Source organism: Lampetra fluviatilis, chromosome 8 (genome assembly GCF_964198595.1).
Source record: "Lampetra fluviatilis chromosome 8, kcLamFluv1.1, whole genome shotgun sequence".
NCBI lineage: Eukaryota > Metazoa > Chordata > Hyperoartia > Petromyzontiformes > Petromyzontidae > Lampetra > Lampetra fluviatilis.
The window spans coordinates 7,443,025-7,468,979 of record NC_136282.1 but is presented as its reverse complement, the minus strand read 5'-3'; the positions used below and the strand labels follow the sequence as shown (position 1 = coordinate 7,468,979).

At 44.8% G+C, this 25,955-nt stretch overlaps 1 protein-coding gene across 22 annotated transcripts in view; it reads left to right on the top strand.

Annotated features, from left to right (window-relative positions):
• Positions 1 to 2,424: 2,424 nt before the first annotated feature.
• Positions 2,425 to 25,955, top strand: part of MICAL3 (microtubule associated monooxygenase, calponin and LIM domain containing 3) — a 137,370-nt gene continuing 113,839 nt past the window's right edge. For 20 of the 22 annotated variants that reach the window (XR_013637094.1, XM_078858983.1, XM_078858981.1 and 17 more), the window contains exon 1: positions 2,552 to 2,784. The gene's annotated coding sequence lies outside the window, so the exon portion shown is untranslated. The other 2 variants (XM_078858967.1, XM_078858966.1) reach the window with 2 other exon arrangements.

Sequence of the window (25,955 nt, the reverse complement as noted above, 5' to 3'; positions counted from 1 at the left end):
CTCGTGCCTCCACTGCTTGCATAAACATATGATTGTTTGTGAATAATGAAATACAAAGCCACGTGCGAGTCTATATGTATGTGGATTCTGTGCGTTTCGGTTTTATTTTGTATGTGCATACTTAACCTCGGAGTTGCAGTTTATTGCGGTGGTGGGGGGTGGAGGGGAATGAATTGCATCGCTTTCAGTGTGTTGTGAAAATGTATTCATAGGAAACGGGAAAATTTAGCATGATTCTGTTGTGTCTACTGTGTTTATCACAGCATCATACAAATGTTTATTCGTGTGAATATAGTACGATGTATACTATAATGAAATTGACACTAAAAGGCCGAATGGATATACCCAGTAAGGGATGGTGTGCGTGTTTGACAATCTTTCCTTTATGTCGGTACTGAGCCAGGCACTTAAATCAACTGGCAGACAAGCAATAAATCTACAGTAACCCATAATATCTTCCCAACATATGCAGTACTGTAATGGAAAGCTAATGACATTGCAGGTAGCGGAGCCGTGGCACAGTGGTGAGAAACACTGCCCAGTGAACTCGAGTTTGATTTCAGGGCATGGCTAACGTCAATGGCGAGGTGATATCTGAACCAGTCCTGAGGTTCTCGCTTAACTAACTCGCACTGTGAGGTATGGCCAAACAACCCCCATGACCTCATCTTCTTGGTTCTTTCGGTAAAGTCACGTAGAAGGGAAATAATAAAATAATAAAAATTAAACATAATTAAATAATTCTCACGACGTTTCGGCCACAACGCAAGCAGCCATCCTCAGGTGAAGAACAGGTTTGTCGGGAAGACAGCGTCTGAATGAAACACCCCAGGCTTGTAGCGTATATTTAAGCTGGGTTGGAGGGGGAAGAGCGCCTTGGCAAAAGAATCCTGCATAATGCACGGGCATAATATTCAGACCTGTTCTTCACCTGAGGACGGCTGCTTGCGTTGTGGCCGAAACGTCGTGAGAATTGTATTTTATTATGTTTTATTTTTATTATTTTATTACTTCCCTTCTACGTGACTTTACCGAAAGAACCAAGAAGATGAATCCCTGCAGTCACGAAAGCTTTAAATCGAAATGTAACCCCCATGACAAACATGGTATGAGGAGGCGCTCATCCAGCAGTGGGTTGAAAAAGAGCAAAGCATATTAGATTGGAGCATTAGGTTCTTGTAGGCTTTTATAGGTTTCGCTTCAATAATTATTAACAAAGACATGTTGAATGTGCACCGTCGCAATGTGGTTGTGAATATGATATACGCATCGGATTATTTTATTTGTTATGTAATAAAAAAAATTCCGCTGCGATTTATTTTATTTTTAGGGCATTTACATTCCACATTCCAGTATTGTGCAGAGAAGCGTGACATTTGGGATTAACCAAAGTTTGTCCCAATTGTGTAAGCTGCCAAAGCCCATTGTGCAAACTAGTAAACGTGTTTGTGTTGCTTGTGCGTAGAAGAAATCCGATTTATTAGAGTCTCATGTTTTCTGCTCATTCATTGGTAGGGCATATTTGTTGTGCTTCATTGACAAATCTCAAATCAATGGCATGCCCTGCATACTTAACGGTGGGCCCAACTTCATTATCACAAATATAATAGCTCTTGGAAAGTTCTTGGAAAGGAGAAAATGGGAGAATGATTATCGCTCCTGATGGTCAGAACGTCTTGGCTCCGGAATCAAGGATAATGATTGTGTTGTTGAATATGACTGCGTTATTTAAAGTCTGAGGCGTGAAAAATTGTAACCACTGAACGTAATTGTTTAAATCTGCCTGCGCCACAGACTAAATGTAGCACATGTTGTACATGCATCTAGTACAGCCAAACCCAGAGGCTGTGTAAGCATGTCATGATTTTGTGCGGAGATTATATTGCTACGTTTATGCACATTTATGCCGACATCCTCTTCGGCTACAAATAACTTCCCCAATATCTGGAGGAGAAAAAAAAATAATGTCGTTAAGCAGCTTTTGTCTTGGCATACATTTTGGCTTAATTACGCTATGCTGATTAATTATCAGCATATACAGATGCATTTAACGAAAGCATATTTTCCATACCGGTGTTGTGTGAGATCTCGACACGTATATTATGTGCAAATAAATACATGAAGCAATACCAAATGACGGGCAAGTCTGCGCAATGCAAGACGCTATGAGCCTTCTGCATGAACCTGGCCACCCGAGTTCGATTCCCGCGCACGGCCCACCAACACCAAGTGACGATTATCAGAACCGGTCCTGGGACCTCTTCCTCCCCTAGGTCGACTGGGCCTCAAATGAGCACCCGGTGCGATCCGTGGTAAACATCGCCACTGGGGGAGACAAAGGCGGCCGCCTTTGTCTCCCCCAGTGGCGATGTAGTGCTGCCCTCCCCCACCCACCTCCCCCATCTACTCCGTGTGCCGTTCCAGCCTTCGCAGGTGCTGCTCGCGAACAGCACTTGCCCCAAGTCTGCCGCAGGCTACACGGGCACGGGGGACACCTTTGTATTTGTGAGCACGCCACTTGTTCATGCAGCTCAAGCAGCGGTGAGAGCCATCACGGTCAGCGCGCCGCGTTCTTCCTGTAGCAGCAGCAGCAGCGTTTGCTTGTCTGCGTTGGGGCTTTATGAGATCTTGGGCCCCCAATGGCACGGTTTTGACATTTGAGTCGAACCGCGGCTTCATTTCACCGGGAGGTTTCGAATAAAAGGGGGTGATTCCAGCTCCGGGGAGACGGCAGAGAGAGAGAGCGACGGGAGAGAGCGACGAATCTTCCCAAAGGCGATCGAGGTATTGCTGCGATGCCGGCCTCCTTAATTTGTAAATGTGGTTTAAAAAAAAAAAATCCATTATTTTGTGTTGTGCTGCTGCTGTTGTTGTATTCCTTCCCTTTTTTTGTGGGTTGTGTTCACCCACAATGGTTGTTGGGGTGTGGCTTGTATGTGCAGTCTGGTATTTGTGTATTTGTGTGTCTGTGTATAAATGCGTACGCTGCACTAACGCTGTTTAATTGTTATCGCGTTTATCGGTGCATTTTCTGCAATGCACGTTAACCCTTGTAGGTATTTTTTTGGGGGGGTGTATTTATTATACAAACGTGTTTTTGTTGTTGTTATGCGGTCTACATTAAGCGTGTAGATTTTTCGACATCTGAATACATTTTGTGACGTAATATTGCATATTGATCTCAGGCCATTTGTTGTGTCTGTGTATATATATTCAACGTACGGGCACTGTGTGTGTGTATACTGTGCATGCACAACATGCTTTATATGCACCCCTTGTCATGTACTGTATAACACACAAGATTGCATTATGTCACAGAACGAATTGCATGCAAACGCGTGTACAGCCATTCCCGATGAAGACGTATCAAGGTCACACGCGGCACAGAATGCGTGAATTATTCAGGTCTATTTCTGCCTTTTTGACGTCTGTAACAGTTTTGATTCTTTCGTCGTTCTCCACCCAATGTGTGGGGTGGGAGTGCATTGTTGCCAATCGCCCTTGTCACCTGCAAAGAGCCCTTGGTTTAAACGTTGCGCGTTCTTTCTCTGTGCGTGTGTGCGTGCGTTTTCCATTCACCCCGGGGGGCGGTGGGAGCTGGACAGCGTGGCGAGGTTGTGGATGTACACGTTGTGCGCACAAACCACCGGGTAGCGAGCGATCTGACCGGTCTTGAGATGAGCGGTGTTGTGCGTGAACAACAACATCAACACCATCGTCGGCAACAACATTTCTGGACTGTCAAGCGGTGGGAAATTCGATTTTTGAGAATTCATTTTGCAGCTGGCCAGAAGAGCGAGCCCGGTGTTTGTGTTTGCGTGATGCGTTTTGTCGCTTTTTGGTTTTTATGTCTTCTGATTGTACACAGACAAAGATTCTCCCCCCCTGTACAGCCTTAACCGACTGTTGGGGCAAGTGCTGTTAGCGAGCAGCACCTAATGAAGGCCAGGAATAGCACAGGAAGGGTGGTGAGTGGCCTGCATCACGCCCGGCCACCCCAGTGGCGAGGTTTAACACTGCCATGCCAGGTACTCATTTGAGGTTGAGTCGACTTAGGGGAGGCCCAAGACCGGTTCAGATAATCGTCACTGGTGTTGACCACGGGCAGGAGTTGGAACTCGGGTCTCCGGGTTCGTAGCGCAACACACTATCCCTTACGCTACCGCACCCCATGTACAAAGACACACAAACGAAAAGATCGAGACAACGTGGCCGGATTGCCACGTTCAGACTGTTTAGGTTAGCCTTGTTATTGTGCATCTAATAGGGCCGGTACAATAAATGAGAGTATCAGCCCTGCCTGCCTTTGTCTCCAGCAGTGTTAGGCACGCATGTATCTGTGTTTTGCTTAGAACTGCAATCACGTCCATTTGTGTTAACCTCCGAGTTCTTGACTTTGCGACATAACAGATGGACTGTGGGTAGTGGAGGGAGTATACGTACACTATAAATTTACTGTGCTGCCTTCCTCCACATTCACATTTATGACCATTCAAGACGTAATAATTGGTCTACTTTACCGTGACGGCCACCCCTTTGAAACAGATGCATTGTGCCACTTACAAACTACACGCGCATGTGTTTATTGTGGTTATTAAATCAACGTGGCTTTACACAAATCTGCTTAAACGGGCAAGATTTTGATGTGGCTATCAACAAAGGAAGGATTTTATTCCCTTGTAATTGAACAACTCCGGTTTAGCAAAATACTGGAGCTGCTCGTGCTGCCTGTCTCGGCCCATTGCCCAATATCCGGCGTTGCCTGTCAAGTTCATGAGATTTGCAATGAGCTGTAACGTCATTCATTCAATTAACCTTATGACCCCGCCTCGTGTGCTAGCGCTGCTACAATTCTTGGATATTTATTGACTTTGCTTGGTTAGGAGGCGTTGCCGGACGACATCTCTGGCTTACCCCGACGTAAAATGTTGCGAGGGTTTGTGAACAATCTCGCGTAATAAGTTGTGCTTGGAATTAGAAACAGGTATACCCGTCGATTGAACGAGGCAGGAAACTTAGGATTGGTAAGGTTAGATTCTTAATTCTGTGAGTTCAATTTCAGGTCAGGGTTGATGCACCGCGATATCAGTCTCGGATGGGTACGATTAGAGCAGCACCAGCAGAGATTATTGCCGTCCGTTGGCAAGTTAAAAAAAATCGTCCATCTGTGAGTTGTGTCAACCTGATTTTCAACTAGAGTCCAAATAAAACATTCAAGAGTTTATAACTGTTTTGAAGTGCACCCTCTCGAAACTTGCGTTGGTAGTAATGAAAAAAACATACACATGGATATCGCGATGGGTTTGTATATTTTAACGTGTTTTATATCCAGTCTGTGGCTCCTGACATTTGTGGCACACAGATGTTATTGCATAACACCGATGCTTATAAATGAACAGCTATGTTTATAGAACGTATAGCTTAACATTATCTACCTAACAAAAAATAATTGCATTAACATACTGACGTCATACTGCTTTAAGTACAGATGGGGAGCCTTCATATACATGTTTTTTAACCAATCTTCCACACCTGCATCTTATTACCGTGTGATGCAGCCTAAATGGCACTCCGTTATAGCCGTGTTCGTTTCTTGTGGTAAGTGCGCTAAGTCCAAGGACATAAAGTCGATCTGCTGTAGCAGTAACCTTTGAGATGCAGTGTGCTGCCCTTCAAGTCGTCAAGGATTGCCGAGGTTAAACATTTTTACATCGATCATATTTCATAAATGTTTCACTACCGGTATTCCTTTGGCTCTGTAGTGCGTATCACTGAAATTGCGGTCGCGACAATGAGCTTCTCACGTGAGCCTCTATTGTGAGGTCGGCACGGATAAATATGTATCTTTGGTCAGAGATGTTTGGGACAGATATCTCCAAAGGCACCAGTTGAATGTCTTACCTCTCTCTATAGGTCGGCACACTTGATGTTTTACCTTTCATATTTTCTGCTGAGATTTCGCTATTTACTTCCCCACCCCACCCCCTCTCTGCTCAGTGGGTGCTGACCTTTCGAGCAGTCTATATGCGTTTGGGAATCGGAAAAGAGTCCCAGAGTTATTTGAAAATGCACGCAAATAATTGCATGACATTCAGATTAAATGTGAGTCTTTAATGATTCACCCAAGTCCGTCCTGTACAGGAATGCAGGGGAAGGGTGTTGTTTGGCCTTGTTAGACTCATTTGGATGTCTGCAATTTGCAGCCTGATCACCAGAGGTCAGCAGACATCAATTTGACACTTTTATTTGTCTTGGTACTGTACATTGTGTGATGTGCAGACACCCTTCCCCTGCATTCCTGTACAGGACGGACTTGGGTGAATCATTAACAACTCACATTTAATCTGAATGTCATGCAATTATTTGCGTGCATTTTCAAATAACTCTCGGACTTTTTTCCGATTCCCAAATGCATATAGACTGCTCGAAAGGTCAGCACCCACTGAGCAGAGAGGGGGTGGGATGGGGAAGTAAATAGCGAAATTTCAGCAGAAATATGAAAGGTAAAACATCAAGTGTGCCGACCTATAGAGAGAGGCAAAACATTCAATTGGTGCCTTTGGAGATATCTGTCCCAAACATCTCTGACCAAAGATACATATTTAGCCGTGCCGACCTCACAATAGAGGTCCACGTGAGCAGCTCATTGTCGACGGCAATTTCAGTGATACGCACTGCAGAGCCAGAGGAATACCGGTAGTGAAACATTTGAATGAAATATGATCGATGTAAAAATGTGTCCATACACTGCTGGATGAAGGTTCCCCATGGCACGTGCCATGTCACTTGTGGGAATTGTTTGACTTTACAATGCTGCTCAGTGCTTGTTGTTGAAGGGGTGTGTGTTCCTGGGCCGTCACTGATGTTAGCTGTTGCTGGCATTCGAACCCATATTGCAGGGTTCATGGCCCAGTGTGCTAACCGCTATGCCAGTGCGCCATCCAAGGGTACGTTGCTTGGGTAAAATTGTTTAACAAGGGAACTCATTCACCAATCTGTAACCTGTATAAACAGGTGACAGGGCAGTGTGATTTGAGATTTTTTTGAGTGAAGCATTTTTTGTTAAAGAATGAGTGAGACTCTAGAAGCTATCATAACGTATTGCTCACACCACTACTGGCAGAAAGGCCTCCACTACAGGAAGCTCAAGAGAGCATTTTCAGCCTCCTCTTCCACGATGGTCAGACATCGAAGAAGAGTTGGGAGTACCTGCGCTTTACCACACTGCACGTGACCTGCTATTTGCCCCACTGTGCTGTCTTCATTTAGACGTCTGATTTTCTTGCCTTTTCTATACTTTGCACACCTATTGTGTTTTTTTTTGTATTGTTGTAACTTTCTGACCCGCCCCTTACTGGGCATCTGTGAAAGAGAGCTTTTCAGCTCATCGTATTCCTCCAGTATAAATAAAGATTCTGCTTCTGGCTGCAGCAGGGTGGAAAAACGTGCGCTTTGTCGGTAAGAGCCTCGTGAAATAATGAGCGGATGCGAATACAGCGTTTTGCTAAAGTATTAAAAACCAAAACAGGGTTTTTGTTTATTTTGGTATGACAGGCACAGGATGGTGATTTTAAGTTGTGATCGTCGTTTATACAATCTCGCCATAGATGTAATCAAACATTTTTAAAATAATTTCTTCCAATATTAACTTGTAACAAAAAAAAGTAGCACTTGTACATTTGAATCCCCTTAGCAGATTAGTAGGTGCAGGTGCCAATTAAATAAAATGGCAATCCTCACACAGGGTGAACAAGTTTTCCTGTGGAGCAAGTTGAGGCGTTGGGCTGGTACACTGACTGTCATCCGACTCGCCTCGGGTTGGTTTTTAATCGGCCAAATAAGGCGAGCCACTGGCAGTGACGCACCTACTTGGCCTCCGTGACGTTTGCACAAGAAGTTATTTTTCCAAAAGTAATCGATGGCGACTTCACAAGCCTTTTTAAGTGTTCCAAAAAATTATGTAACGTACTGTAACTTTTTTTTAGTTGCGTTTTGGGAGAAAATGCTACGTGCAGTGTTTTCTCTCCTAAATTTGCGCTCGCTCCTTTGAGTCGCCTTGTTTATTTATTTGTAAATACATTATAAAAAAAAACAAGTGTGTAGTTGAATGTTTGTAATTAGACGTCGTTTGCATTGGCACACGGCAAGTAACACGTGCAGTGTGTGTCGATCATTTTTCACCTGCTCTGCCTCGTGGTTGAAAACAATAATGTTTGAGTCTTTTTTTTACTTTTTCCAAATCTTGTGTTGTTTGTGCTATCGCCTTGGTGTCGTGAGATTAATAATTAATTCGAGACGCTAGTAAAGCAGTGCATTGCCCTTTGTTAGAGAACGGCTCGTGGAAGGAGATAATGCAGAACCGCTTATGAAATCCCCGAAAGTAACCACTTATCCTTTGTGTTGAACAATCCTTTAAACCCACTCTTCTATAGGAATTGTTCGTCGGATGTTCGGTAAATCAATATTTGTAATTTTCAGAACTATAAATTGTCCACGTTAATAGAAAAAGCAAAGTTAATGTGTTGAGGTTGTTTGCGTAGTCATATGAAACTGGGCTGGAATCACATGTCTGTATTGACTCAGCCCTGCAGGATTGTTCGTCAAATACTTTCTCAGTGCTTGGCTGGCAATCCTTTCAATGCTATACTTGTATTATTATACATATTCCAGATTAAATATGGTCCCTGTTTTAAATGAACTGATCATTGAAATTCATTGTGCTGTTAAGAGTCTGGTGCTTTTCTTCTACTGTTTTTTGTTGTTTTGTTTTAAATATTTCCGTTCTTATCGTACTGCCTCGTGGACTTGGAGGACTTCAAATGTTATTGAATTTTCAACATGCTTCAGATAACACTTGGCCAAGAATGCCTTCATAACCTTGACTTGATAAGCCATTCAGTGACACTCAAGACGGATGCAGCCTTATCGCCCCCACGTGATTTCTCATCTCCGTGCTAGCAGAAGCATTACGGTTGGCGTGATAGAAAGCACCAAATGAAATGCTTCAGGACAACTGCTCATTTCAGCGGTCGTTTACTTAGTTTAAGGTTACTGGGTCACCCTGCTGGCATCTGAGCACGGGTTGCACCAAGCCAATAAGCCACTGTAATGCTCGAAAAGAAAAGGCAAAAAAAAATATTTAGTCATTGTGATTGTGTTTTTTTTAATAGCTAAAAAATAGCCGCAAGGAGTGGTCATCTTTTGAGAACCACAATATAGAAAAGCATCGCCTTATTTGAAACATTTCTATATTCAGGTAGTTATCCAACGACACTTAAAATATAAAATAAACTATGAAAGAAATAATAATCTCTTGTTAGTCTATTATGCTTTTCACCCCTCTGTTCTACAAAAATAATAGGTGGAAGTAAAACAACAGAAATACTGTCCAAAGAACTATTTGATCAATTCTGGAATTCAATCCATGATTAATGTTTACTTTCTTCCAGTGCCTTGTGTGATGAATTCTTGGCATCCCGTTGTTGCGTTCTACCCCAGAGATGGTCTGGTCTGGGACTATTCGCTTGTTGAGCCCCAGGATGCGGTTTTGAAAAACGAAGCCCTCCCCGCTCGCTTTCGCAGCCAATGGGACCCAGAGCAGTGATGTCACCTGGCAGGCGAGCTGGGTCCGGCCCTCTCTTGGAAGAGACCAATTTTGGCAGGGACACGGGTGGGAGGGGGGGTGTCCGGTGTTCTCTTACAATGACGTGTGTGCCAGCATCAACAGCAGCTGCAGGCAGCTTCTGTCTGCCCCCCTCCACTGCTCTCGCATCTAAATAATTCACGGTGCATCACTTTAGCGTTCCCCCACCCCTCCCGTAGCCATGGGGAAAACCAAGGCACGCTCTAAAACGGACACCAAAACGCACGCAGCTACTCGCCAACACCAAAAAAAACTACGCGGCGAGTTGCCGTCAATTCGTGGCTTCGAGCGTGTAGGACGTGTTTTGTTTTTGTAGTCGCAGCGTTAAAGAGTTGAGGGTGTGTGTGCGTGAGAGTTACACACACACTGCGGGGCGAAGTTGTGTGTGGTGTGTTTTGTTTGTGAGCGCGTTTGCTTCCAAGTGGGGGGGAGGAGCCCCCCCCTCCCACGTGGTACCCCCTCCCCCCCGTGGTACCCCCCCAACCCTCGTGGTACCCCCCCTCGTGGCACCCCCCCCCTCCCTCGTGGTACCCCCCCCCCTCCCACGTGGTACCCCCTCCCCCCCGTGGTACCCCCCCCAACCCTCGTGGTACCCCCCCTCGTGGCACCCCCCCCCCCCTCGTGGTACCCCCCCCCCCCACGTGTCACCCCCCCCCCTCCCTCTCCGTACCCCCCCTCCCTGCTGTAACCCCCCCTCCCACGTGGTTCCCCCCTCCCCCTAACGGACACACGTGGGGGGGGGAGTGGGCGTCACCAACCCCCCCCACCCCCTCCCCACCACCACCCAGCGGACGGCGTCGTGAGATCCTCTCTCATTCAGTGCTGAGCGGTGGTGCTTGTCGGGTCGAGCGAGAGAGCGAGCGAGCGAGCGATGACTGCCCAAGGTTAAGAGGAGGTGGAGGGGGGGAGGTGGAGGAGGGGGGCAGCCGCGCCTTGAGCACAACGACAACACGGGACGCGCCTGTACCGGGTAGGAGACAACGACGACAAACTCTTGTTTCAAACGGGGAGCGGCTGTTACAAATTCAAATTCCATAACCCACTACTCCCTCCTCCAGCCCGGCACGCCTCTCACACCACCACCACCACCCACCACCATCGCCGTCTTCTCGAGTTCGCTTCGTGAGTTGTCAAACTCTCTCCGTTGTTGGGAGAAACGAGCGCCACGGGGAGTTTGTCCACTCGGGCAACCGGCGGCCGTGCGTCCCAACACGTGGAGGAGGAGGTGGTGGTGAAGGAGGTGGTGAAGGAGGAGGTGGTGGAGGTGGTGGTGGTGGAGGTAAAGGAGGTGGTGGAGGAGGTGGAGGGGTCCCCGCTTCTTCTCCTGTGGAGTTGTCCGTGAACAACGTGAAGAGCCCCCTCCCCCCCAGTGCTTCTCTCGTGCCCAGGTGGGTTGGGGTGCTGCCGGCTTGGGGAGTTTACCGGCGGCGTGTGCGGCTACGGCACGCGGGGGTGTCGTGTTCCTCGATGATGTTTCCAATGATGCGTGCGAGTGAGTGAGTGATTTATTCACTTAGCAGTGGGTACGTGGTCCGTGCACGGTGCTATGTGGGCTGTGATGACCCCGGTGACCTGGGGTTCGTTCCTGCCCGTGATGGTGTACATTGTCACCAGTCATTAGTGGCCCAAGTTGTTATCTTGCTTGGACTTTACCAAGTTGTTGGTCTGATCATCATCATCATCAGGCACTGCTGAAGGTCTCAACCCCAAGCGCTTGACATCCCAGAGTCTTGCGATGTCACCTGGTTTCATTGCTCCATCTCCATGGTTGAACATCCCGTCGGGCACGTTCACTCATTTGGCTGTCACTGCCTTTGTTAGTCTTGATCCTTCCTTGCTCAAAGTCTTTTCATGTGACGTGTGTTCCCCTGTTGAACTTCTTTCGCATCGTACGTAGCCAACCGTGCTAACATTCCACATGATGTCTCTAATGTGTGTGTGTGCGTCTATCTTTATCAGTAATCCCAATCACGCACCACTCCACGCTTTTATATTGTGTTCCATCTTATTTCGTCAATTATCCAGCCCTCTGATCCACAATGTCACAGCAGGTAATCGACTGTATACTCGATTAAACACATTCTTCTTTAGCCAACATTGGTACGTTGCTTTTCATGATTCGCATCTTCTCTCTCTTGTGTCTGTGTGGTAATGAACACTGGTATTAGGAAACAAAACATGAGATGCTAGCTTCATTAACCCTCCCCCTTCGTGTCTCACACACTGGCCTGAGTTGATGTTCACTGAAATAGAGTTTCCTGGCTGTGTGTGGGGTTAAATGAGATGCTATTGTTTCACCGTTTGATAGCGAGTTTAACTTGGGCTGTGCTATTTGGATAACCTTTTTCCTGTTTTGGGACCTTAGAAATTGTGAATGTTTCTCAGATGCGTGGGTTAATGCAAGGTAAAACAAGTTCGGTTACATGAAGTGTTGTCAAAATGTCTCTTGTGCCTTATAACATTACCATTATGGTGGCGTGTTATAGGATGAGGAGTGTTTTCCTCCCCCCCCCCCCATGTTATCTCTGTCTTGCATACACGGGACGATTAGTTGTAAGCATCCCATGTTATCAGCGCCGTTAATAGATCATCCCAGTCCAATAGTCCGTTTTGACATTTTAAATAATGTTTTACCCGACGATTTCTTTGTCTCGCTTGTTGACAAATTCATATTATGGGGATCGAGTACACAACAATAAAGTCGTCGTAGAGTCAATGAAAGTGCTCTTTCGAAGGTGCCCTTAGTGCCATTTCTATGCAAAGGAACTTCGTGACGTGCAGTATTCGTGTAAAGATTGACGTCGTTATGCGGTCAGTGGTTATGGACAGGTTTCGGCAACCAAAATAACAAGAAGAGCCATTAAAATATCGGTAAAAAAATGTCACAAGAGTCGCAATGCACGTGAATACGAGACCGGTGGTCCTTCATACAATAACGCCACGAATCAGTGCTTAAAGTTGTCCGACTCCTCGTTATGGCCAAACTTTGCTCTTCCATTGCAGAAGAAAATTTTAAAAGACCCATTACCCCTTGAAGATAATCTCTAACAACACACGACAGCCATAATACCATGGTAACATCATGAGTGTGTGTGAGACCAAGCTCTCTGTAACAGTCTAGAATCGGGAGTGGGTGTGTTGATTTGGAGGGGGAAGACAGGCAGCAGTGGCGGTGGCATGTGTTGGGGTGAGTGAGTGAGTGGTTTGTGGGATGGCCTGGTAAGTGGTGGTGTCGGCTCTTTGCCTGGCTCTTGTGAGCCGCGCAGGCAGTGCACATATGTGGCTTGAAGGCCGCCTCTGGCAGACGGAATGTTTACTTATATCGGAGTGGGGCAGGCAGTCGTCGCACTTAATGACTAAAAATAGCCGGGTAATTGCACGGGAGCAAAACTGTGCCCAGTGTCCACCGGGCGGCAGTGGCTTTTGTTGATGCTGACGAGTGGCGATTTTGTTTTAATGTAACGGGGCAGTTTGCACCCCAGTGTGACCGGTGGGTGCTTACACAGCTCGCTCTCTGCTTAGGGTGGGTTGTTCCACATACGTTACGCTTGTGTATGGGTGTGTTTATATACGTAATGAATTTTCCATGTCAAATAAATATATGTACTTAGGCGCCTATCCAAACATACAGTTAGATACATAAAGAGTCGGTCAACGTTGTGCGAGTGTGATGTTCAAAGTATACACCAACTCGTTACTTGATTGTTTGTATTTCAATGTGGACTTATAAAAATCGTTAAACTTAAAGTCTTATAAATAATCCTATTGTCAGGTCGTTTTTTTTTCTCGTACTGTGGTCATTCGCAGACTTTTTCTGCAATATTGTGTGTGTGTAACTATGTTGAGCATTGCAGCAGTGTTTTTGTGTTGCACCATGAACCCAGCAACCAAAGTGTGATTCTGAGCCACACATAACACGAGACAAGTGGTATCAGAACTGGCCTTGGACCAATACCCATAGAGGTGCTGTTCTAATCTTAATGCGTGGTCACTAACATTACTTCCTCCCAAAGGTCTCGAAAGCCATAGGGATACTGTATTGTATATGGACGACGGTAACACCATTTATCAAACACAGTAGTGAGCTGGGATCGTTTAGGCATCAGAAAAACGTTCTGCTGTGTGAGAATATATCACATTGGTTCTTTCGGTAAAGTCACGTAGAAATAAATTAAATTAAATAATAGAAGACGACGTTTCGCTTGCAACACATGCAATCGTCATCAGGTAGAACTAAATTTGAGAGAGAGACAAAACACAGACACGGAGACACACAGACATGGAGACACACAGACACGGAGACACACAGACACACAGACAAACACACAAGCAGAGAGAGACAACACAGTCACACATACAACATAGACACACAGAGACTATGTTGTGTGTGTCTCTCTCTGTGTCTCTGTGTTGTCTCTCTCTCTGCTTGTGTGTCTATCTGTGTGTCTCCGTGTCTGTGTTTTGTCTCTCTTTCAAATGTAGTTCTACCTGATGACGACTGCTTGTGTAGCAATCGAAACGTCGTATTCTATTATTTATTTTTGTTCTACGTGACTTTACTGAAAGATCCAAAGAGTAATTCCTGCAGTCACGAAAGCTTCAAATTAAAATCTAATTTGTTTGCAAATTATGTTTAGGTTACATTTTGTGATTCCAGTACGGTGTAAGGTTCCGTGTGCCATGCTCTAACTCTACCATGACACTACATATGTACATGTCAGGTCATTTTTGTCAATTCACTGCTGAATGAGGGCCTCCCTCCCCATGCCGTGCGGGTTCCACAGGTTGTTTGACCATATTTCACGCCGCTCAGTGCGGGTTAGTGAAAAATAAATCGCCCTTCCGATTAGCACGGTTTGGTACGTAGGGTGCGAAAGAAGTTCAGCATACCTACACAGATATAAAGTACAACAATGGGTTTTATATTTCTGCACTTGCGCTGCTGCTCACATTGTAGCCGGCATGTGTCAGCTGTTTTTGGTGATCTCTCTCACTATTCGCATCTGCGTTAATCCATGTGTGGGGCCCGGCATGGTCGAGGGAATGGGACCGTGCATGCTGGGTCAGCGGGGAAAGAAGGGCACGATAGGGGTGAGTGCACTCGCTTCCCATGTGGGGATATCGGGTTGTCTTCTTTCTTTAAAAATAGCCACGCGGCAGCACAGTGCGTCTGCCGCAATTGTCACATGCCCTTGGTGCCGGTTTGAGATAAGATGGTAGCTTTGCATGCATGGAACAATGCCTGACGTCTCGGCGCTGTTGTCAATCTAGTGGCATTTGCGGTTGGAGACACTGCAATCAACAGAGATAGCCTGGCGTTTTAATTCTTGCCTTGTCGTGCACGAGCGAGGTGGATTGTTCCATCACGTGACACTGAGGGTTGGTTGATGGCATAGAGGGGGAGCCCTTCATTCAGCAGTGGCTAGCTATTGGCTGATGATCTTTAAAATGACTACTAGTGCTGTCAAGAGTAATAGTTTAACACCCCGGTCCCTCCTTAGTTCAGGAACATAGTTTAATTAAATAATATATTTTAATTTGCCTCTAGTGGCTGCAGGGCTCACATGAATCTTTTGCATTTTACATATACCGATGGAAAGCGCCCAAGTCATACAAGCGCGAATCAACACATCTAGAGTGCATTAAGAGAATCGATTATTGACGGTCTGTCAGCCATAGCACAGTGATGCATGTGTCAGAGGTGATTGCAAAACATTGTTTACATTGAGTATACTGAATAGTCTGGAGGGAGGTTCCAAGGTCCAATCTGTTTTGAGACGCGAATGACGCTAGTTATTGCCTAACATTTGTTGTTGCGTAGAGTGCAAATATACAAGAGATTGTATGATATGCATGACAGATGTAGGATTTTAGCCATGAACTGCATCAAACTCCTCCATGAGTCGGTATCCGCCAATTTAATGAGCATCAGTTTGTGCTCATCACGGATGTAGGTCCCGAGCTAGAGGATAGCTTTTGTCGCTTTTAAAGTACTACTTATTGTGCTGCCACCAAAAAGATGGTGGCCTGAGTTAACCTCTCATTCACATTTCACAACCCGCTGATGTAAAAGATGGGCACCATCACTGCACCACCAGGCCATCTATCAGTCAATCTGCGAATATATAATTTAATAAATACGGTACTGCACTGTAATTGTAGCATCGAAGGTTTACTTTGAAATTAAGCTACTGTATATGCATTGGATGAATGGCCACCATGCACGCACAGACAGGTTGTTATAGGCTTGCAGGACCGTGTTGTGTGTAACGGAGGGCAGTGCAACAAAATCCAGCTCCGATTCGCGTGGTTGGTTACGTACGGTGCAAAATAAGTTCAACATTCATACATACATAACATTCTCCCATGCCTATGTTCCATGCCTTCTCCAACCCGCAATGACCAGCGTGGAGAAGTATGGTCAAACACCACCAAAGAACATGCACGGTTTGGGGTGGTGCTCATCCAGCAGTAGACTAACAAAATAATTGTTTGTGTAGATGCATTGAGATTCGCCATGGTATTTATCGCGATCAAGTGTGAATTAATTAAGCTTGGAACAGCTGCTTGTATAAATTGGCATTTTAAGCGAGTGACTTGCCTCTGGTGCCCAGACGCTGCTTAATTTTGATTGCTTTTAAATGACAAACAAGGCACACACACACACCCTGCTGCTTAGCGCCTGTTATTTTCACGGGCACGTTTTCAAGGGTCACCTCCCTGCACAACCCACATTCCAGGGCAGGTTTGCAATTGCGTTCTTTGGTCCCCCCCCCCCGCTTTACAGGTCGAAGGAGTGCCGTGTTGGCACCTCCTGTGAGTTCTCTGACGTAGTAGGTACGAGTACCTTAAGCCTCTGGTTGTTAGGCTGATTTTTTTCCCCACATTTAGAGTTGCTAGAGAGAAGTACATTCCTAAAGGTTGGAGGGAAGAAAGTGCACACGTAATGCTATACATGCGGTGGTTTGTGGACTGCGTTTTTTGTCTTTCGAGTTACAAGAGTTGGAGCATTTTGGCCTTCTTGAGTAGTTCATGGTAGCAGCTCTCTCCCCTGGTGTGTTTTCACATTGTGCCGCTTGCTGTGTTCAGCATCACGTCTGACATTTCGGTCCAAACCACACTGGAGATCGATACAGCACAACCGTGAAAATCTGCAGTAGCTCTGGTTTGAATTGTGTTCGGAACATTTTGAACAACGCAACCTCCACACATTGTGAGATGGAGGGGAGGGGGGGGCATTTTTGTCCTCCATTGAGTGAGTATTATTCATTGTTATTAACAGAAATGCATCGGCAATTTTCTTTTTCTTCTAGCTGTTATCTCCAAATACGAGGCAAATTGTGGAACAATAGTCGCTGTCCATTACATACTGAATACATGGATGTCTGTTCAGTATATATATTTTGAACACTTCGTGACGTACATGTCTTGAGTTTAGGCCATTGGATCAAACCCCTAAACTGATGAGTGCCTGGTAAGAGCCGGCAATCTGACCAGTCTCCTGTGCATTGTAAATGTGTGCTAAAAAAAAACTGGCACTCGTGTGGAGTTATGATGATTCACCATCCTTAGAATTTCCTGCTGCACTTATTCAAACTGCAACCCTCCCCAAAATGAGCTTAAAATACATACCCTGTGATATACATTGCAGGTGGGACATGTGGGACGGTAGACGAGGCTTGGAGTGTTCCGTGTTTGAACCGAAGGGCAAACTTTAGATGTAAAACACATGTCTCTGTCGCCCCCCCATTGCTCCCTCTACCTAGCCACTGCTTCCAGCCTCTTCCTCCTCCCCTCACTTGTCCTCGCAAAACTATGAGGTCATAATAGTAATACATCATTACCAATGCAAAAACAGCAGACCTATACATTTTATATGGATGTATGTTGAACTTCTTTCGCATAGTTTTGATGGAAGTGAGATTTTATTGGCCGTAGACTTGAGATTCGTCATACAGAACCTAACTTGTTGCACTTCTTTTTAAAGCAATACCCTTTTTAATTAGGGATTACATAAATCCATTTGTTTGAGATGTGACAGATTTTGCCTAAGAAATTCTCCTTTTTGCCTGAACAGCTCTGCTAACCATTTTCATTACCCTCAACCGAGCTCAACCCCTCCTGGCTTCCATAAAAAAAACCCAAGCATGCATCCACATTCCACATTCCGATTTAGAAATATTTAATCTCGGCCACACAAATGCCAAGAATGAAGTCAACTGTAATACCCACCAGGCTGCAGCGCCGCCGTTGTACTTCTGAGATTCCTGTTACAGAGTCCCACAGGTTGATTTAAGGGCTTGTAACATTAAGACTCAAAGAACACGTTCCTGTGTTCACATTGTGAGCCTGTCTGGAATTTTGTTTGGACCATTTCAGGTCATGGCTGCCAGGGCAAGCCTTTGTGATGGCATGTTTTGTCATGCCTGCCGGGGTCTACACACAACGAGCTGGCACCCATGTGAATTCATCAGCGATTGCAGTTTTCTGCAATTGTCTGCTGATAAATAGTTTTGCCACCTGCACTTTTGACTGGCACCACAATGTGTGGCATAGCCTTTAAGGCCCTTTGCTGGCCATAACCAATGCAGGACCAGGGCAACACTCTTACGAACACCGCTTATTTGAGTCCACATGGTTTACAAGGCGGATGGCGATAGTGGAGCCAGAGGCATGGGAAGGGCTCACTATGGCTTGCTTTGGGTCAGAGTGACCTTAATCTGGATTTTTTAAAGTAAATCAGCTTGAGGCGACTGGCTCTCACGCCACTACGCACAGAGAACCCTCTCCTCTTTAACGCTGTCTGGTTATCAATTTGTCACTGGTCAGACAGAGTATACGTGGCAGGGGAAACCCACACTTTATCCCACCCGACTTGTTGTGGTCGCATTCCTATGAGGAGTGAACAGGCAAAAAAAGCTGGATTAAGAACTTTCCCCAGCCTCTGTGCACCCTTGAAAATTTAAAACCCGAGATCTATTGAAAGTGAAAGCATGCACAGTAAATTGTACACTTTACATACACCGTACGTGTTATTACATAGTACTGTAACATAGGCATAGGGTTATGCCGCCGTCAATCGATTGACGACCCCCATGATACACGCATCAAATTGTCTAAAACCCGATGTTTACAGTTTGTGGAGATTATAGGAGTTTCAGCACTCTCCACATCTCCCACAGATATTCGGAGTAGTAGTTCATAGGGCCATGGATAGGACTAATTCTACTGTGTTGTAATGTTCGCAGCATTGTTCGTGAATATGCCTAGGCACCTTTTTACCCAGGGAGTTTCCACCCAATAGCCTTTTGGCTATGGTGGCGATTGCTATTGCACATTGGTCATAGGATATTTTATGTTGGTCGGTCAGCGGACAGGATGTGCTTCCTGAAAAAGAATGGTATGCTCGATTTGTAAAGCACTAATTTATTTTAGGGATCTGTTCACTCAGTATTGTATGGTGTGTGTATGAATGCAGGGATTGCAATGAGGTTTGATGCACTTGTTTAAGTTCTAACGTCGTTTATTTATAGGGTGAGGGTGGGGGGACTTGTAATTATGAATACAAATATAGTTACAGCATTTGCTCATTTTATCTTTCGATCCATTCATCTAATTTTCAGGAATGTTTCTTAAGGGAGGCAATCCTTATTTATGGTTTGGCACTCCACATTTCACTAAGATATAGCTGCACAATGTCCTGCGCCTTGGAAGACCCCATGGGATCTTGAATGTCTCCAAAAAGCAGAAGGAAAAAAACTCCCATCACGCATATATATATTTTCGAGAGCTGTTAAGCCACGTCATTTGAGCTGGCAAGTTTGTAATGCACATGTTTTGCTGATATAACTATGGTACCTTTGTCCACCATTTGTAAATGTGAGTAATTTTATGGACTCTATAAGAAAACAAACCTGGAGTACAGTATGCAGGTTTTGAGTGCTTTTTAGTGTTTAGTTATAGCTCTGGAATATTTACATGTTCTCCCTGAGCCAGAGCACCATCAGATTATTCCTTCCGACCTCTCACACGGGCTATTGTAGACTGAATGCTGCGAATATGAAGTGGAATGGAAAAGGCAAGGCCAAAGTAGCTGGCATGAGACCTCGGATTTGTTTTATAGCGCGAGTAGACTCAATCGGCGGTCTCTTTTGTTTGACTTCTTGCTAGACATTTTCACAAATCCTAGAATTTAAAAAGTAGGACGAATGACTGAGTGACTGTTAAATGGATGGAGATTTTCACGTAAAAATGTAGTGGCATTGCAATCCACCAAAAATACTTTGAGAGACGACACGAAGAACGGGAGTAAAAATGAGCGAGAGCAAGTCTATAAGATTCAGAAGGAAAGAGTGGTTGGACAAAAAAATCAGAAGATGATACAAAAAAATAGAGAAGTAATTGATGTATGTAAAAAAATAAATGACCTCTTTTCCAACAATTAAAGACTAACTGCTGCTGACATAGTGTGGTATCTATGCCAATAGTGGTTGTTTTATGGTGTTCATCTAGAGGTTGATGCATGTTCTAACACCAGATGCTTGAAGAAGGCTCTATGCGTCCCTTGCTCTGGTAGCCCACCGTTTGAGTTTCCGTCCCTCTGAAGTGTGCGCCTACGGTCGGTGGGGGAGTTTTAAGCACTGCCCGGTTTTATTATCACAGAGAGACGGCTGGCCAGGGGTTCATGTGACCCTTGGGATGTTGACGTTGTTACCCTCCCAGGCCCATCGCTAATGTTCATTACGCTATAAAATAAATACTAAGTGACGTGTGTATGCTTACTTGCGTGTGTGTTATCAATATGAGTTACGTTTGCTTTCCTCGAATTAGGAAATCTCAGAGGATGATGCTGTTTGCAGATGTTTCAGCTTTGTTCGTGTTTGTAAGCGAGTGTTACACTCGCACATACAGGCATGGGGAGGCAGAGAAGGTTTGAGGCAGGAAAGACTTTGCATTGTGTCATGCAATGGTCCCCAGACCTGTGGTCTGTGCAACCAATGGTGGTCTACAAGGGAGTAGGTCTGTGGAAGTCTTGTGGACACTCCAGTTTGGAGTAGTTTTAAGTTTGAAATATTTTGTAAGTGCATGGTGCAGCGAATTTTTCTTGTTTTTGACATCGTTCCACCGAATTAGACTATCTGAGAAGCACTGGTGAAGTGAATTGTACCTGCAGTTGTTAACCAGCATTGTTTCAATCGATGAAGCAATCCTGACTGAATGTCAAAACCACTCCAGGCGTTTGCTTGTGCCAACTTTGCTGATAAGATGCACTCCGAAAATGCCATGTGGCTGTGTAAAGTAAAGCATATATATTTAATTTGGAGAGACAGTGGGAAGGAGGCTTCACTTATTTTGTTACCTGCACTTGGGTTGTCCCCCCCCCCGCCCCCCGATTTGATGTTGACAGCTAACCGTGGCCTTCTGTCACGCGGCACAAATTGCCCATGCACAGTGGCCACCGTGAGTGTGCAGCCTTGAATGCCTCTCGCGCACACACTCCGCAAATCTGCTGGCATTGTCCTGCACAATCCCCGAGGTCACGTGACGGGACTCGGCACACGTGCACGCTGGTGTTTTCTTTTCTCCTCTCACCTTCTGTTTGCGGGGTGAATCTCATTGTTCACCGCTGGAGAGGAGCTGCCTTTGCCCTCGGTGCCGCCACGCGCACGCACGTGCGTGTGTGTGTACAGCCATTCCCCACACCGTGTGGATTACGCTGGATTAGTTCAGGTCGGTGAAGACTTGGAGCATGGACGTTGGAGCACGGTGCAGTACCGTACAACAATGGATTTTGTCGCACTGCCCCCCGCTGATGACAGAGCCCTGTAGTGGCCTATATATCAGTTGTGTGCTTGCTAGTTGTTCATCCAAGCACTTTCTACGCTTCCCATGATTAGCACTTTGAGATAATGACGAGATCGTGTGTATTTTGGGTGATATGATTATGCGCTGATGCGCGTGTTGGTGAAATTTTATTCATGTGCCAAACAATGTAATTCTGCTGAGATTTAGTTTACGGCTTTCTTTCATGGCAGTGTCGTTGTTTTTTTACGTTTATTTAAAGTCCCTGGCTGTTTGCTGACGCAGCCATGCGTGTGTCACGCACAATAAAAAACAAAACGCAACCACCGAAATTAAATCTCTTGTCACATAGTTGGAAGCTTCTAAGCAGAAAAAATGTACCAGTTCCACTATTGCTGCATTTCCTAACTCTGCTTTCTCATTGAATTGACTGATGATGAATGAGAACATTTTTTTACCTTTAGACTACCTAGCTTCTAGCTGTGACCTTTTTCAGAGTTATTTGCTATTTGATGCCCTTTTCACCGGGTGCTGTTGTGATGGGTGGAGGAGAGGCTCCTTATAAGGAGATCTCTGGCTGCCCAGGAGCGAGCGTGGCCTGGCGGTGAAACTGAAATCCTTCCTGTCACTCATGATAATTCCATATTTGCTTTGAAGACACCCAAAACATGAGGGCTCGAACATGAAAATTCAAACAGAATTTTGATCTCAAGGTGGTTATGAATGTTTGTATGCGTTTGTAAAGTCAGATTCAAAATGTTTTCTCCGGATTTGCAGTTAATTCGTCTTTTTGTAATTACTAAAATTAACCACACCTTCATATTTAAATTTGGATGAAACTTATATATTTATAACTATTTAGCAAAATTTATTTAATTAATGTGTGCATTGCATTATCAAAATAAATAAATCCGAATGTAATCATGTCTATTTTGGTTGCTATGTGTTGTCTTTGTGACGTAATAAGGTTTACATTTCCATGGCAGTGGCCTGTGTACAGTAGCTTGTATTGCTGCTCAGGTATTTAATGGGCAAACCGATGTGACTGGGAGCTGTTTTCAATTAATAAAGATGGCATTTGCGTGAAGCATTTCGAGAGCAGTTTCCATGGAACACACTAAATAATACATTCAATTAATGAGCAGTTGTCCTTTCCCAGAACCAAAAGCACCCACAGTGTGCCCCAGAGGTGACCATGTGCTTACAGAAGCGATTATAACCACATATATATTTGAGCATTTTAAAAACATCCTTACTCTGATGTGAGGAAAATAGTGCAATTAAGGTTAATATAGTCGTTTTACGTTAGAAAAAATCATTTGACTGGATGAGTGTCACTGTTAACTGTTTATTAATGAAACCTAATGGCACTTGTTTAAACATTTATATTTTGCATCGGATTAAAACACATGGAAAGGTGTGCCATCGAATGTAAGATATTTTTTTTTATTTCTGTCAAACAATTTGGTGAACGTGGTCTTTTGACGAAGCATTAAAACTCATTTCATGGGGCAGCCAAGGACAATGCCTGCGTTATTTTGGTGTCTGCATAAAATAGTTTTGGCTTCCAGAGAGAGCACCCTGCACAAAGAGTTACGTTCTACCCTTATTTTTACCTTAATCTCTTTTAAGAATAATTTGTTTTGGTGGGCGAGCTGTGGACCAGACATCCCTGAGATGTCTGAAAATCCTTGGATTCCCACTGCCCCAGCCTGCTGAGATACAACCAAGTAAACATGTATATCCCTGTAAAATATTTCATGCCGGACTGCTATATTTCTGCAGGCTTCCTTTGACCCAAGCGGTGGGATGAAAGTCATAATCGAATCGGAGGCTAATGATGCACAGGTGGCTTTTGCCGCCCCAAAAAATATAAAAAGCACATTTGTACCATTGGAACCTCATTTGCCATTAAAAAATATGATCATTGTTTTTTTACCCTTCTATCTGGCAACAAAACTGACACCTTTTTTACAAGGAGTCATGCTTGCATAGACCACAATACCTGCAGTCATAATGCAAACAAAATCATAACTCTAATAATGTGCACTGTCCTTGAAGTTGATTGGTCCACACCCGAGACAGCTTTCCTTGGAGCCTAGTCTCACATGGGTTGGACCAGATGACGGGTGTGGACCAATCAACTTCAAGGACAGTGCACATTATCAGAGTTATGCTTTTTGTTTGCATTATGACTGCAGGTATTGTGGTCTATGCAAGCGTGACTCCTTGTAAAAAAGGTGTCAGTTTTGTTGCCAGATAGAAGGGTAAAAAAACCAATTATCAAACACATTTGTGTCGGTTGGGGGGATGGATCGTCAAGCGCGTTGGAGTGCAACAACCTCTTGCTGTCCCGCAGACCTTGTTTTAAAATGGGGAGATCGTGGCTTGGGCGTGCCATGGCTGCCTGTCCTGTCTGGCCAGAAAGGTTTTTCTCAGAATCCGTGCTTGCTTCAAAGAATGCAGAAATATTAATGTTTTTGCCAGTGTGCTTTGCAAGTGGTATGTTATTGACTGGCATGGCTGCAGGGTTGTTTTTGGAAGTTGGCATGCATTGCTCGGAGTCTGAGTTACTAACTTAATCCACGAGTCATGAGACCTTTACAAAATATGAATTTTTATAACATATGGACCAATTGTGATTTCCTGTTAAGCAATGCCTTTGAAGTTATTGTTCCAAGTTTGAATGTGTTATTTGTTTAGTGCCTCAACCACCAAAATAAACATCTGTGTTGGAATTGTGACCAGACTTCTTATAAATATGGACTCAACTTTTCACCTTTGCTAAAAACGGATCGGTCCCAAGTTCAACATTATACATGTGGCCTTAATGTTGCCCTTCCTAGTCTGGGTATTTAATATGGTGCATTCCATTTCAGGTGGGGGTGCTGCAGGACTTGACTCAAAAGTTATGGCCAGTTTGGGACCCTTTCGGAAACTGCAATACAGTGCCCTGTGTAATCATCACCTATGCCACAGTGGCTTTGGTTAATAAGTTTACACGTTATCGCAATGCGGTAACAATTTCCTGTAAGGCTACCAAACTTGGGCATGACCAAAAGCAGTGGCTTTATGGCTTCAAATGATAATCCGTAGACGTTATCAGAAGTACAACACCTTAAACTACCAAACTTGGGCAAAAACTGAGCAATCACTATGTGGCGCATGTTAATGTGTTTGCGTCTTTTACGTTTACAATATGACTTGGTTCTGTAGAGTTTGCCAAACTTGGGCAGTACTGAAGTGTCTCAATATTGGGGGTTTTGATTGCCTAAATGCTAATTGGCCGATATAACTGGCACGAGTCCAGTCGTTTGGCCATTTGCATTTATTCCGTTCTGCTCTGCACATCGATCTGCTTGGTTCTCCAGCTGTCGGACACTTTGCCAACAACAGCTGGGAGTATTCACGGGGAGATCTCTTCCGTTGTTATCCAAGTATTGCTCTGTGCATTACAGGTATTGCTCTGTGCATTACAGGTATTGCTCTGTGCATTGCGACAACTTTTAATATACTAGAAAAAAAGGCCAGTACACAGGTGTTGAACTTTGAAAATATTTCAGAAGTGTTTTAATTTTTTTTATAACAGCTAACTAAGAAAACTACAAGAGCCCATGAGTTTTGAATTTGTCATCGTGAGATGTATTCTATTCTAAATTAAATTACACAAAAGCTCTGTTGGTTATTTATTGAGGTGGTCTTCTAATTATCGGCTGCCTGCGAAATTGCAGGCTGTGTGGCACGGGTTGCGAGTGTGGGTCGAAAGTAGACTTCAGCTCCTTTGTTTAAGCGATTTTAAAGGATGCAATTTTATAACCGAGTGCTTTAAGATTGTTAAAATGAGAGTTTTGTTTGGATATTTATTGGATTCACTTGATTTGTTAAACTGATCGTAAAGTAAGCATTTTAATTCTGAGTACCGCGTGCGTGCATATTATGACGCGGAAAACATTCTGTCTAGACAAAACTACGCTGAGTAAAGCAGGTCGGTACGTGCGTGAGCGCCAAATGTAAATGAGGTAAGCTCGGACACGTGTCGACATGTGCGGTGGTTCTCAAGGTGTCTTTGCAGACGGGACGTCGAAATGGCAGCAACGCATTGCTAGGTTTACCGCGTGAACTTGCCTTGAGCCCAGAGGTCACAAACGGGTTTTGATTCCTTACCCGTACCCGGCCGCACCAGGGTCGCAAACGGCTACCCGTACCCGTACCCGGCAGGGTACGGGTAGCCGGGTATCGGGTAGGGTACGGGTATCGGGTACCCGGTTGCGACCTCTGCTTGAGCCGATTTACCCAGGTACAGGCACACGCTGGAAATTAAACAATCTCTCGCCCGTCGTTGGCGGAGTGCGGTAGCGTGCTCGTAAATGTTCACGTGATATTTTTGGTTGCCACCGAACTCCAAGGCTGGGGGGGGGGGGCTGGGCAACGGAGGCCGAATTAAATAAAAACAGCTCAGAGTTATAATTATCAGACACGCGTGCGGTGGTGATTGACGCGAGGGTGCTGG